Source organism: Numenius arquata, chromosome 3, assembly GCF_964106895.1.
Source record: "Numenius arquata chromosome 3, bNumArq3.hap1.1, whole genome shotgun sequence".
Classification (NCBI taxonomy): Eukaryota; Metazoa; Chordata; class Aves; order Charadriiformes; family Scolopacidae; genus Numenius; species Numenius arquata.
The window spans coordinates 1,168,660-1,184,831 of record NC_133578.1 but is presented as its reverse complement, the minus strand read 5'-3'; positions in this window follow the sequence as shown (position 1 = coordinate 1,184,831).

The following is a 16,172-nucleotide window of genomic DNA, read 5'->3' as shown; positions in this document are numbered from 1 at the left end:
GCAGTTAATTTCCATTAAATGTCATATTACAAAATTTCCAAAGGACGTATTTATGTAGTGTGTGTTGTATTTTAAATTACACTCTGGCTTAGAAATAGGATATTACATGTAAAAAAGCAAACAATGACTGAGTAGCTTAGGGGATCGACTTTCCTGCTACCTCTGGGACCTGACTTTAAATCTGTCTTTGAGCAAACTGAAGAAAAATCATTTCAGTCTAATGGCAGTAGCATATAAAAAAAAAATCAGATAGCAGGAGTTCCACGCAGGTGGCAAAAAGCTTTAGAAAAAAAGGGGGTGCACAATCAGATGAGTGGTGGCGATTTTGCCTGGATTACTGTAAAGCTCAAAAACGCAGAGACTTTGAATGTGATTTTAATCTATAATAAGTGACAGCAGTCCTAATCAAACCTGAGCCAAAATAAGGGCACTGATATTCCTGGTGCACAGCTACTGAGAAATTTTGAAAGTGTCTCTGTTAGTCCAACATCAGAAATAGGGGGAAAAAAAAATGCCTGCCTGCATCAGAAATTGAATACCTATGAGGAGAATTTTTTTTTTTTTAAAGCATATCAGCTCTTCAGATTTTGAGGTAATAGAAAACATTGCCCATTTTTCAGTTCTAGGAATTTCCCTATAACTAAAATATGAGAAAAAGATTGTGCATATTGCAAAATGAGGACTCATGGGTCACCAGGTATTTTGAAATAATAATATATTGTCATAAAGCAGATTAAAAAGATGTCTCCTTAAAAAAAAAAAAAAAAAAAAATGCAGACAAAATACATGGAATATTTGTAATATTTGTCACCAGACGCAGAGAAATACCCCTTTTTTCAAAGACAAAATCAATCAAATTCACAACTGCAACCTGTCAAGAAATTCCAAATTATTTCTGTGCAATACAAAAGTCACATTGCACCATGACCTGTAAGAAACTCTGTGCTTTCTGATGTAAGTGCATCCCAATTTCAGAATTTTGCAGCTTATACCGTGTGGGCTACTTCTGTTTGATTTTGAGGGACATCTCTTACAAACACGGTATTGAAATTGGGCTCTTCGTGAAATGGATCTTTAGCAGTTCGCCCAGTGCCTGCCCTTCACTAAAATAAGGAGCAGGAATCCAAATGAACGTTACTCGAGTGGTAAGCTGTGCCCTGGGTAATATTCGTCACAAAAGACAAGGCAGGATGTTCACATGGAGTAGTTAAAAAGAAAAAGTTAAAAAAAAAAAAAAAAAAAAAGAAATTAGTAACGGAGCATTTCATGGCATCGTCAAATGAAACACCTTTGCAATTCCATGAGGAAAATCATGACCAGGGTAAGAGGGGATATTGCAGTCCATTTGAAACAACACCAAAGGAGCTGGGCATTGCATTCCTTACAGAATTACCAACTTTTTTCGCCCCACACCATGAATTTAACATCCCGTTCGTCACCTCATGGACTCACAGCTCGGTGATAGCTCTAAAGATGCAAAAGATCTCACCGAATCCTGCAGTTACTCTCTTTCCCAGTGTAAATCCGCAGACTTACACAGGGGAAAACACAAATGCCGTGAGGTCAAACCTGGCCTAATAACCATCAGGTTGCTCACGTGACACAGCTAGGCGGTATAATGCCAGAAAACACTCTTATCAACAAATTCCAGGAGTGAAAGGTTTCTATAGCAAACAACAAGGTGAAAGAAAGCCGTATGTTTAATCAATTTTATTTTAGAAGTTTGGGGTTGTGTAGTGTTTGCTGTGTCCTGTATCAGTGGGATGTTACTTCTTCTCCAGCACAACTTTGTATCTGGGCAGCTGTAGGAAGAACTTCAGGAATGTTCCGCCACTTTAACATCAATGGTTCTCTTTTGTTGGGGGAAAAGAATTTCCCAAATGTTTGACTCAATAAGATATTTCAAATATACCCAGGCATCAGTCCTCACATCGGAATATTTGTGACACAGAAAATCACAATTTTCCATACATGGATTCTCAAACTATCCAGAAAGCAAAGGCAGCTGCAATTATTTTCCAGCCTTTTGTCAAGACTGCATACCACTGTCCTCTGCTCAATGTCTCTCCAGGCTCAGAAATGGCCCTAAGAACTACCCTTGTTCTTCCATCCAACTCATTGCCGTCATTGTTACTCAATATTTGCGTGCAAAATTGTCCAAGGGGACTAAAATCCACCATGTACTGCACTAAAATCACAGCAAAGATGGTTACTGGCCCCAAAGAACTCTCAATATAAAAGACAAAGCAGCAGATGCAAAAGACATTCTCTCATCCTCCCTCTCTGCACACCATGCTCCTCCGTTAGCATCCAGACCTGTTCCTCACCCAAGTATGCCCAACCGCTGGTAATGTCACAGGAGAAACCAATTCATTTTCCAAGGTACAATCAAACAAAATTCTTTCTACCCTGGGCTGGCCGAATATTCTCACCAAAGAAAAGGTGATTTAAGTAAATCTTGAATGCCGTGACTGATTGGTCATGGGAGTGCAAGTTCCCTTCATTAAAAGGACACAAGCAATGATGGAAAAGGTTGAGAGTTGTACCTAATGGCCTGGAATAGCTCCCAAGCCTGGTTTCTTGGAGAGCCTTTGCATGGGGAGGGAGGAATGGGACAGAGGAGGAGAACGCACACCACAGGATGCTCTGAGAGGCAAGAAGGCTCAAGGCAACGTATTCAAAGTGTCCCATTCCCTGCTGAATGAGTTTTCTTCCCGGTATCCGAGGTCTGGGAGGTTTGCTGGTGGGGAGGAGGGGTGCACCTCAGCCTCCCACATGTGGAGGCAGCTGGGGAGGGAGGTCTCTGCAGAGCAGCGGATGCAGGGAAACCTGTAACAGAGGGAAATAAGACAGGGAACTGGTGTGGGATGGGAAGGCTGGCTGTTCCTGAGCTGGAGGCTGAGCAGTGGAGACTGTCCAACCACACTGAGCAACGTCTCTTCTCTACCAAGTGACCACTACATTCAATCCACCTCAGGATCAGGAAGCTGAAGAACTCCTGACACTTCAGAAACATGTAATGCTTATAAAATAACAACCTGGATTAACACTCATGGATCTTCCAGCCTTCAGCAGAACCAAGAACGCAGTCTATCATCAGGATATAAACGACGTGTGAACCTTATTATAACCCACTACTGCTAATCCAAAGTGCTGACTTACATTTGCTTATATTGCAAGTAAAACCACTTGCTTACATTTAAAATCTATTTTTAAATGGTTTTTACCTGGCCTCGTCCTCAGGAAGCTAATGGACAAGAAGGCATTATTGCCCAATTAAAAGTACATCAGAACCTCGTTTGAATAAGTTGCCTTCATATCTCTTCAACCTCCCTCCTGCATCTTGCTAGGTAGCACCAGCCCATCGTGTATGCAAGAGAGATTATCTGAATAAGCACACAGCTCTAATCTGAAGATGAAAAACAATGTCCTGAGAGCCTTTAAAATGGTTTCATAGAAAATGAGGATGAGATTATTTTGTTCTTCTGCTTTCATTTTTCTTGGGGGGCTTTAATCATTCTTTTTTTTAATAAAGACAGTTGAGATAAGTGAAATATCAGTTCAGAAGTCACCGAGGAAACAACATTTAGACCACAGTAATAGAACAGGCAAATGTGAGCGTCATAATCTTTTAGCATCTTTTGCATTGTATTAGCAAAACACAGCACCATCAATCTCCCGGTGCTGGTTTTCACCTGACTAGCACCTTTTGCCTTGCACACCCCGAGGAGTGTAATTACAGTCACATAACATATGTACATTGAGTTTGAAAAGAAGGGAATAAAAATGATTTTCATACAGATGGCTTCGGTGAATGGGCAGAGCCACGTGGTCTGACTTCCTGCAACTTTCTGGAAGTTTCAGCCTTTTTTTCCTGTTTAACTTAAAACGTAGGAGAGCATTAGAGCTCAATGAAAAGTCTACACATAACAGATATGCATCCTGAATATGAACTTACATATTTTTGCATAACTCTAGAATTAATAAAGTGACTTTAAACAGAGGAGCTAATATCTGTATGTATTTTCTGGGAAATAATGTCTTTCAAAGCAAAATATGCCTGCAAGAAGGACGGATGTATATATATATATAAATATAGAGATATAATCCACATTTTGGAAGACCTAATTTTTAACTCGAGGAACAGATTTATACTTTAACTTTTTTTGAGCTATGAAAGATAAGAGGTTGAGTGCATGGCAGGAAGTAAAAACTCGACAATAAATAAATATTCTGGAATGCTGAAGAAAACTGAACTAGACATCCATTATTTCCAAAAACCTAGCACAAACAGACTCCTTAGACCTTAATCTTACCCTAATTCAAGATAAGGGAGGCTTGCAGAACGCCATTTTGGCTGTAATTATTATCTCCTGAAAAGCAGTGCTGCATTCTCTAGGGCACGTGCAACTGAGGAAGATTAGAGTTCAGTAAGAGGCTCCATTTATTTCCACCTACCAATTTAAGTATGGATAACATACTACAGTCAGGGAAGGAAAAAAAATAGTAATAACCAGGACATATTAACACGGCCACGTCCCTCTCCCTCTCTCTGCTGAACAGGTTCTCTCTGAACTGGGTACAGATCAATCACTCATTACAAACCGAGACCACTAACTTACAGAATCACAGCATGGTTTGGGCTGGAAGGGAGCTTAAAGCCCACCCAGTGCCACCCCCTGCCCTGGGCAGGGACACCTCCCACCAGACCACGTTGCTCCAAGCCCCCTCCAACCTGGCCTTGAACCCCTCCAGGGATGGGGCAGCCACAGCTTCTCTGGGCAACCTGGGCCAGGCTCTCACCACCCTCACAGCAAAGAAGTTCTTCCCCACATCTCATCTCCATCTCCCCTCTTTCAGGGTCAAACCCTTCCCCCTCCTCCTATGGCTCCCCCCCCCCCATCAAGAGTCCCTCTCCAGCTTTCCTGGAGCCCCTTGAGGGACAGGAAGGGGCTCTAAGGTCTCCCTGGAGCCTTCCCTTCTCCAGGCTGAACCCCCCCAACTCTCTCAGCCTGTCCTCCCAGCAGAGGGACTCCAGCCCTCCCAGCATCTCCGTGGCCTCCTCTGGCCCCGCTCCAACAGCTCCATGTCCTTCTGATGTTGGTGGCCCCAGAGCTGCATGCAATGCTCCAGGTGGGGTCTCATGAAAGTGGAGCAGAAGGGTAGAATCTCCTCCCTCACCCTGCTGGCCACGCTTCTTTCGATGCAGACCAGGATGGGGTTGGCTTTATATATTATTTTATTGGTGCTCTCAGGGCGACTTTAAAGCTTAGCAGAAAGGCTTTGGCGGTGAAACACAGAAAACGCTCCAGCTTGCAGAGGGGAAAAGAAGAAAGCCAGAGACCGGGGGATACAGAACCGCGGGAAAGGGTGGGGATGGGTGTTTGGGTGGCGTTTGGCCACCCTGCGAGAGCCTTGCGGAGGGGCAGGGGCGGACGGTGGAGCCGCACTCAGAACCAATTTGCGGCAGCGAGGAAAGCTTCTAATGCGCGCGGTGCAAAAGGAGGTAGGCGCTGCCTGCCCCAGGGAGCCTCAGCCACTATTTTCCCGCATCCTGAAGCTCTCGTAACTGATTTCTGCCGAGGAGGAGAGGGAATGTGTGGTTCTTGATATTTAAGTGTATTGCAGTGATCAAGAAGGTCGCATTATATCTAAAACTAAGGTGTTTCTGAGAATTTAAATAGCTATATTAGACATACTACTGTCTTTGTGCTTTCTTCTACCATGAGACCCGTTCAAGAAATCAATAAATTTTATCTGCAGAATATACATAAGTCTTCTTAAGTCATGATCCACTTTTAAGTAATGTGTGGAGAGGTACTAGGCAATTAGAGATGGCTGAGTAACTGAGCTTATTTATGCATTTTTAACGCCTGCCTTTTCATCTTTACCTTGGATGAAGCAGCAAGACCTAAAAATCAAACACCGGATGAGTTTAGATGATCGGGTATTTAATTTAAGATATCCATCCTCACATCTGAAAACCTCACAAATGAAGTGTCCATGTTTTAAAAATTGGCCATATCCAGTAGCTGCTGAGTCTGATCTGTAATCTGTTCTTGGTTATGCAAAGAAACCACTTATTGAAATTCAAGTACATGCTCAAGGCCAGTTAATGGCTATTTTTCCCTCATTAATACAACAAACATAGCTGATATGAAAGGTAGCTGCTCTCTTGCACTGATAAAACTGCAAGATGACAAAAATAACTTTTCATACTCTCTCTAGTCCTTACGCTAATATGTCAGTGACAGGAAACTGAATATCAAGTAGAAATAGGCAGGTGGTTTTATCAACGTATATGGTATTAGCGAGACCATTAATGGGACAATCTATCCTCTTCCAGTGTCCACATTTCAAAAAAAATAAAAGATGTTGAAAAATTTAAAAAGGTCCTGTGAAGTGCTACAGGAAGGGCTGGAGTCTGCGGAACAGCTACACAGGGGGAGACGTAGAGAGTTCAACCTGCTTAGCTTATCCAAAAGGAGGTTAAGAATTGACTTGATCGTGGCTTAAATTGCTCGTGTGAGTTACAAATTCCTGAGAGCAAAGCCAGGCAAATTCCGAAAAAGCAGCTGGACTAGAAGCAACTGCACCTTTTTAAGTGTTGGTAATTAGTTATTAGAAAAAGTTTCCAGGTGGCAGAGGTGACTCCCAGCCCATGAGTTTCTAGAGCAGGAGGAAGGTGCTTCAGACCAAAGGGAAGCTGCAGCTTTGGGGCAGGAGGCTGGGAAAGGAGGGATTCCCCAGGCTGGGGGGCAGGAGGCAGACGGAGACCGGAGCCAGAGCCTCTAAAAAACTGGATATTAAACCTGTGCACTGATATAACCTCAGAAATCTGGTAACAGGACAGAGAAGGGACTCCAGTGGCATGAACATTGCAGGATCCTACCCGTGAGGTGTGTGCACACAGAGGGCGAGGAAGAACAGCAGGATTTATGCACCTTCCTAAAATTCCAGCATAATTCATGTTATTTGGTCTCCAATAAATTTGAAACAATGGAAATATCACATGTTTATGGATCTGGGTTTTTTAGTATTATAAGCCTGAACATTTTGTAGTGTGTTTTAACCCCACAGCAGGAGTCATTAGGACAAGCTCAGCTGCTCCCACCCCTGCCCAGGCTCGACACTTCCCATACAGGAGCAGCGAGGTCTCCACAAGGAGAGCATAAAATGAGGCAGGTTTTGGCTGAGCTTTTCATTCCTGCTTGAGTTGTTTTTTTATAATGATGCCATTACAAACTGGAGAGATCTCCATCATCTGCAGCACACCCCAGAAATCCTGGATGTGCTTTTCCTATGTGTCTGTAATGAAATAAATGCACATTCATACAAAGGCACCCCTTCATGTTTTTTAAAGCACCAAATCCAGTGACTGCAATGAAAGTCATGAAGTCAGAAATGTAATAACATTCCAAATTCCATATAAAACCACTTTTCTTTCTCCACATTGGTATTAACCCATTCTTCTTCCAAGGGTAACCTATTTCCACAGCAGTTTCAGCAGAGTGCGCATTTATAAGGTGGTCAGGAGTACAGAGACCCCAGGTCTGGGATGCCATCAGCCTCAAACCAACTGTATGGTCAGCGAGACCTCAGTAGGATGAGGGGGAAGGGTTTCAAAGTGAAAGAGGGGAGATGGAGATGAGATCTGGGGAAGAAGTTCTTTGCTGTGAGGGTGGTGAGAGCCTGGCCCAGGTTGCCCCGAGAAGCTGTGGCTGCCCCATCCCTGGAGGGGTTCAAGGCCAGGTTGGAGGGGGCTTGGAGCAACGTGGTCTGGTGGGAGGTGTCCCTGCCCAGGGCAGGGGGTGGCACTGGATGGGCTTCAAGCTCCCTTCCAACCCAAACCATGCTGTGATTCCAGGACCCTCAGCTCCCTGTCCTCCACAGCAGTTACACAGATACCACAGGCTATTTACAGAGACAGACTAGTGGAAACCAACTCTGAGGGGTTACTGAGTGAAGTTCAAGCACGGTGCTTTCAAATTTCCCTGTAAATAAAAATACATGTGAAAGAGAAGAGCTCAGAGTACCTCAGCATATCCCTCGAGCATGGTTCATAGCCCCCAACACATTGTTCTGGTTTTATAAATTAGAAATCTTGTCATCTTATCATAGAGACCAAGAAAATTGTGGCAAACTTTATCTGCTAAGTGAACCTTAATAACCTCAACTTTAACTTAAAGAAAATTACGCTTGGAAACACTTCATAGTCTTGCAGGTTGCAGGAGACATAAAAATTCTTTCTTTTCACCCACCTCTCCAGGAGTTATTAACCCTCCCCACAGAGCCGCAGAGACCTCCAGCAAATTGTCCCTTCCCACAAATCACACGCAATTGCAGCATCGAGGGCTCCGTTGGCTTTGGCAATGTATTTTCAGTAAAAGCTTACAGCACAGAGCCGGATTAAAACCTGTAACAGTTAATTGAAAGAAGTCAAAGAAAAAAAAAAACCCAACCATAGACTTTGACATAAAAATGTTATATTGCTGCGATGGGTTCTCATGGAACAACTCACAAATGATTTTTCATGACCAAATGGACAGGGCCGTTTAATTACAGCACTGTACTAAATACCCGGGTCCCTGGAAGCGGCAGCAGTGGTTATTTAATTTCTCAGCAAGCACTGCTCTCCAGACGCGTTGGCTGGTAGGGATTTGTGGTGGAAGCTGCAGCCAGACTCCGGGCAGTTCCATCGCACAGGCAACTCGGAGGTAAGCAGGGATTTACTGGTCCTTAGTAGCTCTGGCGCTCCTGGCTTTTAACCAGGAGCCTGGGAATAACACAGCCAGAGGGCAGTCCTTGGATGCTTCTAGAGACACGGGAATATGACAAATCACAAGTATATTCTGGGGCTCATTTTTGCAAGAGAAGTTTGAATCCACCTATGATGCCTCGTAAAGGTAAACATACAGAATAAAATACATTATTCAAACAAAAGCAGGCAAAGATATTTATTATTATTATTTAGCAAATTTGTGTGATCCCATAATGTGTTTTTTACAACTGACTGGGCAATGCTGCAGCTCTCTACCCGGAAAAGTGGTGGGCCAAAAAACAAACAAAAAATTCCTACAAGGGAATGGCATTGAGAGGACAACACCAGAAAACAGACCAAAAACTCTAATTGCACTATTGAGTTTCGACCATTAGTGCAAAACCCCCTTAATACTGTAGATGCTGAGAACCCGAGTGTCTTTAACACACATGAAGAATCTTGTCTGAACACTCCAGTTGGGCAGAGATGTCGATGCTCGGAGCCTGCGGGGCAGAGATTCCTTTTTTCCCCCACATTTTCTCAGATCTCAGAGACAGAGCACTGTGAACCTGTTTCCTTTCAGTAGTTTTATTCAATACCTGCTCTGTCCTTTGCTATTGGGAAATTCCAGCCTTTCTAATCACCATTAATAATAATATTGAGCTTTGACTTGGAGCACAAAGCACAGGTTACGGTTCTTACCGGAGCAGCAGAATACCTCCTGTGAAGCCAAGTGGCAAGCCTTCATTTTTAGGTTCGAAATAGACTTTATCTCCATCCAGGATAAAATTAAAATTTCACCCACAGATCCTCCTGGTCCATAACTATCTCATTGGGTGACCTCAAGTCACACGCAGTCTCTGCATGCACCAGAGAGAGGTTTTGATGGTGTGAACAGAGTGTTAAGCAAGACATCGAAAAGACAATTCTACTTGATCGAGCTCTCAAAGGGATGTGGAAAATCCTCCTGGCGAGGGAGCTGTCCCCACCTCAAAGCCTCAGTGCCCTTCTGGAGAACCCTCAGCAGGGGTATCTTCAGGAAACACTCTCACAATGGTTATTCAAAAATCAAATTCTAAACTCTCTAGTAAAATATGTTATGTTTAACATGATGAAATTGTGGGGGGAAAAAAAACACACAGTTGTTGAACTTTCCACATCAGGCTGACACACCTTCAATGTGTTTGCTGCCACACCAGTAAAAAGTGAGAAAAATTACTCACTTTCAACTGTTTCAGCCAAAACCTGCACACGCAAATGAGTGCTAATTACACGGTGGGGGCAAGGCTTCCTTGCAGGGGGTTCACCACCCATGTCCTGCACAGGAGCATCCCCAGCTGCAGCACATCTGGCTGGCACAAAGCATCCAGCAGCATCATGGCACAGAATTTGTGGGCCATAAACGTGCAACCTGGCTCCCAGCGAAGGTTCCCGCTCAACCGCCCCATGACGCCACGCATGACGCGATGCAGGTGATCTGTATGTTAATCCATTGCACAGGATTATAACAGCACATTAAAAACAACAATTCCATTAGAAACCTTCTTGAGGAGCATCTCACCCTGCCCACCGTGGCACCCTGATGCCAGGGTCTCCAAAACATCACCCAGAAATGACAGACCAGCTGCCAGCTAAAGCCGTTAAATAAGGCACAAACACAGGTTCTGTGCACATATTAAGTTGGTGTCAACTGTGAGAAATGAAAGTCAAAGAACTGATTGATGCGGCCAGGCCAGACTATCAGCAAGAAATACTTGATAAAGGACCTGGTCTGTCTAAACAAGGGGAGTTTCTGAATTTACAGACATGTTACTACAGCAATAGAGTGGTCGTTTCAGGAAAGTCACATTTTGTTACAAGAAAAGGAAGAAGAACCTCCAGAAATTCATTTTCTGCCATTCAGTGGCCTATTACTACGTCACTACGATCCGTTGTGCCAGGCATCCATGGTTATTTGGTCTTTCACTGGGACCGAGGGTGCTGAGCCATATATCTTCTGCTCTGAACTACCAAGGTAACACCATTGGGTTTTTTTCCCCTCAGAAACAAACAACTATAAATTTACAGTACAAAGACCTTCTAGGTGCCTATAAAGGCTTTGGAAGCAGCCTTCGATCGGCACAAAGCTGCTGTATGGGATGTGGATTGAGAGGGTCCATTATTAACAGAGGGATCAAAACAGGCTGCAATTATGCCCAGTTAATCCTCTTAAAACAGTGAGGTATTTCTTCACTGCAGTAATTATTTGCACGGGGTGAAAATAACAACCATATAGAACAAATTAAAACTTTACCTTCAGATGCTACCTCAATTGTTATGCAGATTTCATCATTTTCACTCAGCCAAAAGAGACCCTTATTGCCAGCCCCTCTTCCAATAACCAAAACAGAGGTGCGACATCATGGATAAATTAATTACAAGTTTATTTGATTTATTTGGCCATACGCAGTTTCTCCACGCGACTCTGACCAGCCTCGTACGCTCAAAAGCAGATGCGTCCTGAAATCCCTCTGATTAAAAGGGTGAGCAATACATCAAGTGCGGCTGGAATTTCTGTGGGCTGTACCTGAGCGCCCGAGGAGAGACATCAAATGACCAGCGCCGTGTACAAACTGCTTGTCCAGGCTTTTTTAAATACAACCATCACGCCTTTAAATGTCATGCTGGGCTTTAGTTAACTAAAGCGGCAGTTTCTTAAAACGCAGAATTTATTATGTTGAAATTTGCCAAATGTAAGACTGAAAAGGGAAAAAATATGTCGACTTTTATTTATTTCCTATATAAATATAGGCAATTTAGTCCTTCCCCCAAATACAGGCAGATTAGATGAGTTAGACAGTAGTCAATTCATTTTGCATAGGAATGGCTCATTAAAAAAAGAGAGCCCCCCATTTGTATTAGGCTCCGATTGGACAGTGCACAAAATGAATTTACAGTGTCACTCAGAGCTGTAGCAGGACTAATGAGGGAGGGAGATGGTATGGCCGTGTGGGTAAATCTCCGCTATATTCATTCCCTCAGCTGGTATCGCTCACGAAATGGAGGTGTCCCTCATTATGTATGTGTCTCAGGAGCTTTCTTTAATATTTTAATAAATAACAACATCAGCCCAACAAGAAATTAATGAATAGTATCATTAATAATGAGCTAGAGTCTTGTAGTGATAGGACAGATATTAAATTGAACCACAGTGGTGCTATCTCTAGAGACTTGGGAATTTTCCAGCGGCAAACAAGGCCACTGAATGAAGCAGCCATCGCTCTGTGCCAACAGCTTTTACAACAGGTTGGGAGTAATAAAAGAGGATTTTCTGCACGATAAAGTTAAGCCTTAGAAAATCTGCTGGTGTAGATCGGTGTGAAAAGTACTGCCAAACGTGATCCTTAATTAAACTTTAATTAAGATAAAGCTCTTTCCTTTAAAAAGGAGGGGGGGAAGCAGCCGCAAAAAGAGTGTCAGCTATTTTCCTACCAGTTTTTGATCTAAAATAATTCTATATTAAATCACAGAAAACTGTTCAAATAAGTTAAATCCACAAAACCCAGGAAATTTAGAATCGCAGATGTAACACCATCCTTAGCTCACCCGTGTGCCTATATATATATATATATATATATATATATATATATATATATATATGAGCCTGCAATACACAAGACCAGTGACAATTGGGAGCCCTGGGAACAATGGTGCTGGCTGAGCAACCTCCCCACCTCCTTGCTGCAATGGGTCACGGTTGGACCCACAGCACCCTGTCCATGCATTTTTCTAAAGGTTTAGGATTTCTGCATTTTATAGAAGAGGCAGAAAATAACACAGTCCATACATAGGAGAAAGAGTCTTATAAAAAAAACCCCACTTTGACTTCAAAAGCCAGAACAAAACCTCTTAGACACGTGTGCAGCCCCCATTCACTGCGGTAAATGAGACTAGTTGTATGAACAGGGAATATTAATAGGCATCATCACATCAATTTGTAGGTGGTTTCCAACACAGTAAACCCCCAGCTCTCCCCAAAACCCTGTTTCATGAGTTCATGGCATATTTTTCACCAGAAAGTTGATGACCAGACTGTCAGCTGCACCAGGATGGAAGAGGAGAAGGTGGGAGGTTTCCACCCCAAATCAGGGGTTGTTCTGTACTCAGAAAGCCCCTCTCTTACCCAATGCACAGCAGCAAATTTTGGTCCCATGTATGGTCCATAGATGGTCCCCATTCTTCTTTGGGAGCTTAAACCAGCTCCTTTCTGAGCATCTAAAGCCAGTTCTGTGGCTGTCCACTTGATTTCTTTTCAAAATAATTAAGATGACCTCACCAAAAAACAACTGCTCATGTTGTTTTCAAAGTCATATGTAATCACGTCTCCTGTTCATAATTGGAACTTTTCAAACTGGCCCAACACACTGGTCTTCCCTCAATACTTACTTGGGGTCCACCCACCCTTTCGCATCTAATTCATACTCCCCGAATTACCCCTGGGAGACACTGACTTTGCTCATTCGACTGCACAAAGACAGTTTGCTAATTTGAGGTGTTCTAGATCAAAGAGAACCACTGAATTTAATTTAGACAGCACAAATTCCCCTTTGGAGGGGGCTTCCAGTGGTCCTCTGTGGGGCTTCCAGACATGCCGGGGTACGAACTGGGCAGGAACTGGGGGATGCTCATCGTGCTTCCTGAGCCGAGACCCAGCGGGCACCATCTGCAAGTGTCCTCATCTGCAGCAGAGCCCGGTTCTAACAACAGGGATCCCTGGGAAAACTGTAGATGTTGAGGAATCAATGAGATAAAGGATGTTAGAGAATGAGAGGTGGGGAGAGTCGCCAGCATCAGTCATAACATGGAGAAACTGGAAGCCAGTAAAAAAGTAGTGTTGGAGAGAAACATTCTTCTCAGACTCTCTTTTAACTAGTGCAAGAAGAAGCAAATAGTTTCTTTAGAGCCCAAAATTACTTTAAATAAAAAAAACAAAAACCACCAACAAGCCACACAAAAAAAAAAAAAAATCAAAAAAAACCCCACATGTAAGAAACTTCTTTTTTTTTCCTTAAATTGTTTTCTTTCTTTTTTTTTTTTAATTTTTTTCAGCATTATTAAAAAGAACTACTTCCTGCTTTTTTTCTGAATTTCTGAAGAATCTCTTTTTATTCTCCATACATACTAGTGAGTGGGCACGATCCTCCTCTCATTGCAATTAAATACAAAAGGAGCAGGATGGTGCTTTAATGTTTTAATTACTGGGTTTCCCGTAAGCCCCAGGAGCAGAGGGGAGCGTGGGCAAAGGCTCGTAGCCCTCTGGTCCTCACCGCGCCCTGAGCAAACCTCAGCATCATTTCTTGGGCAGGAACTGAGCTCTGGCTCTGATTTTGGCCCCTTACAAGCCAGCACGATTGATCAATTCAACATCTCTCAGTGTACCTCCGGAGCCCGGGAACTTTTTTTTTTTTAAGGTTTTGAGTGTATCAATTGCAGTTTTACTGAAAGTCAGTTGTAATTAGCACTTTTTTTTTTTTTTTTTGGTGCTAAATTCTTATAGAATTTTGCTATACTTTAAAAAAAATCCAAAAAAAAATGAATCAAGGCAAGATAATTAAATACTTCTCTTAAATGACAATTGCAAAGACTGACAATTTTGAGATGGATAGGAAACATCTCTAATGGGAAGAGAAAAGGGTGCAAGAGGGAAGAAATACACATCTCATCCCTCCCAAGCAGGACAAGCATTTTATGGGACACTGACAAAATCAATCTTAAACATGCAAAAATCAGTGCCTATATTTCATTCTTCATATAGGGTGCCTGTTCATTTATATCTTCCCTTCCCACTGGGCACGCTCTGACATTAATTTGTTTGGTAACGGTGTAATACAGTGTTCTGGAAAATGCAGGTTCTAGGTATTGTGGGAAACCCATGAATCATTGCCAATATAATTTTTTATACAGCAGCATAAGCTCCCCATAACAACAAATATACATAGGGGTCCTAGTTAAATTCCAAAAGCCTCCAAAAAGCCAATAAAAGTCTTGAGCTAGAGAGCAGATTGACTCGTTATAGGTACTTATTTATTCCTTTAATCTGTTTACAACACCAAAGGTTGCACGGAGCTGCAGAGATCAAACTTCAGCAGCGATGGATTCCTTTGGTCCGGTGCAGCCCTGAATTTCATTTGGGATTTCATCTAAACTGATCATCAACATCACTTAAGATTTAATCAACACAACTTCAAATGGGAGGAAAATAACTCATTTTTGGGCCTGGCCAACCCAGCTCTGATAAAACTAAGGTTTCTCCCAAGCCACTGTTTGATTTTCATAACTCAAATTAAGCTTTTCTCCTAAAAGTCTGAAATACTGTATGCAGTTACACACACAAAATCATGCTGCTTTGCCTCAAACCTCACTGAGATAGGCAAAGTCTTACTACTCGTAAAGCACATATCCACAGTAAAACAAATAATTTGTACAAAGTAAAAAACAGAGGCAGAGATAAGAGCAATTTTTTTTCTCCTTTTTTTTTCCCCTTCCATTTCAGTGTCTGTAAGAAAAGTGTCTTTAAGGGTCTGTGCATTCAGAGGCACTTAACCTTCATAGACTCTCAGCTTTGATAGAACTTCTTTAAGCTTCAGAAAGTGACTCAAGTATGGATGACACAATGCTAATTCTTCCCTAATTCAAGTTCTAAACTGGCACATTTGACTGAAATCAGAGGATGGACAGGCACATTGGAGTAGCAAGATCTGATAAATTCAAAGACAAAAGAAAACACAAGGTTTAGAACATCTATTATTCTCCCAAATAAATGATATTCTGTTATCTAGTGACTCTATTAATATATTTAGTGATAAATTAATAACTGGGGAGTAACAGAATAGCCAGCTGATCTTTCCATCTGTCGCGCAGGAGCTGGAAGCCCCACGAGCTGCTCCTCTGCGCTGCACAAGCAGCAGTTGCATTATCTTGGTTTGGATTACGGAAAGGAGAAGAGGCACAATATTTTTGGCAGCTTGGAATCACACATTATAGAATCATAGAATTGTCTGGGTTGGAAGGGACCTTTCAGATCATCGAGTCCAACCATCAACCCAACACTGACAAACCCACCACTGACCCATGTCCCTCAGCACCATGTCTGCCTGGCTTTTAAATACCTCCAGGGATGGTGACTCCACCACTGCCCTGGGCAGCCTCTGCCAAGGCTTCACAACCCTTGGGGTAAAGAATTTTTTTCCAACATCCGTCCTAAACCTCCCCTGGGGCAACTTGAGGCCATTTCCTCTTGTTCCATTGCTTGTTCCTTGGGAGAAGAGACCGACCCCCCTGGCTAGACCCTCCTTGCAGGGAGTGGTATTTATCACTGATTTTGAAGCTCAGACCCCCCTGTCATCATTTCCAACCAGGTTCTGAGTTTTAT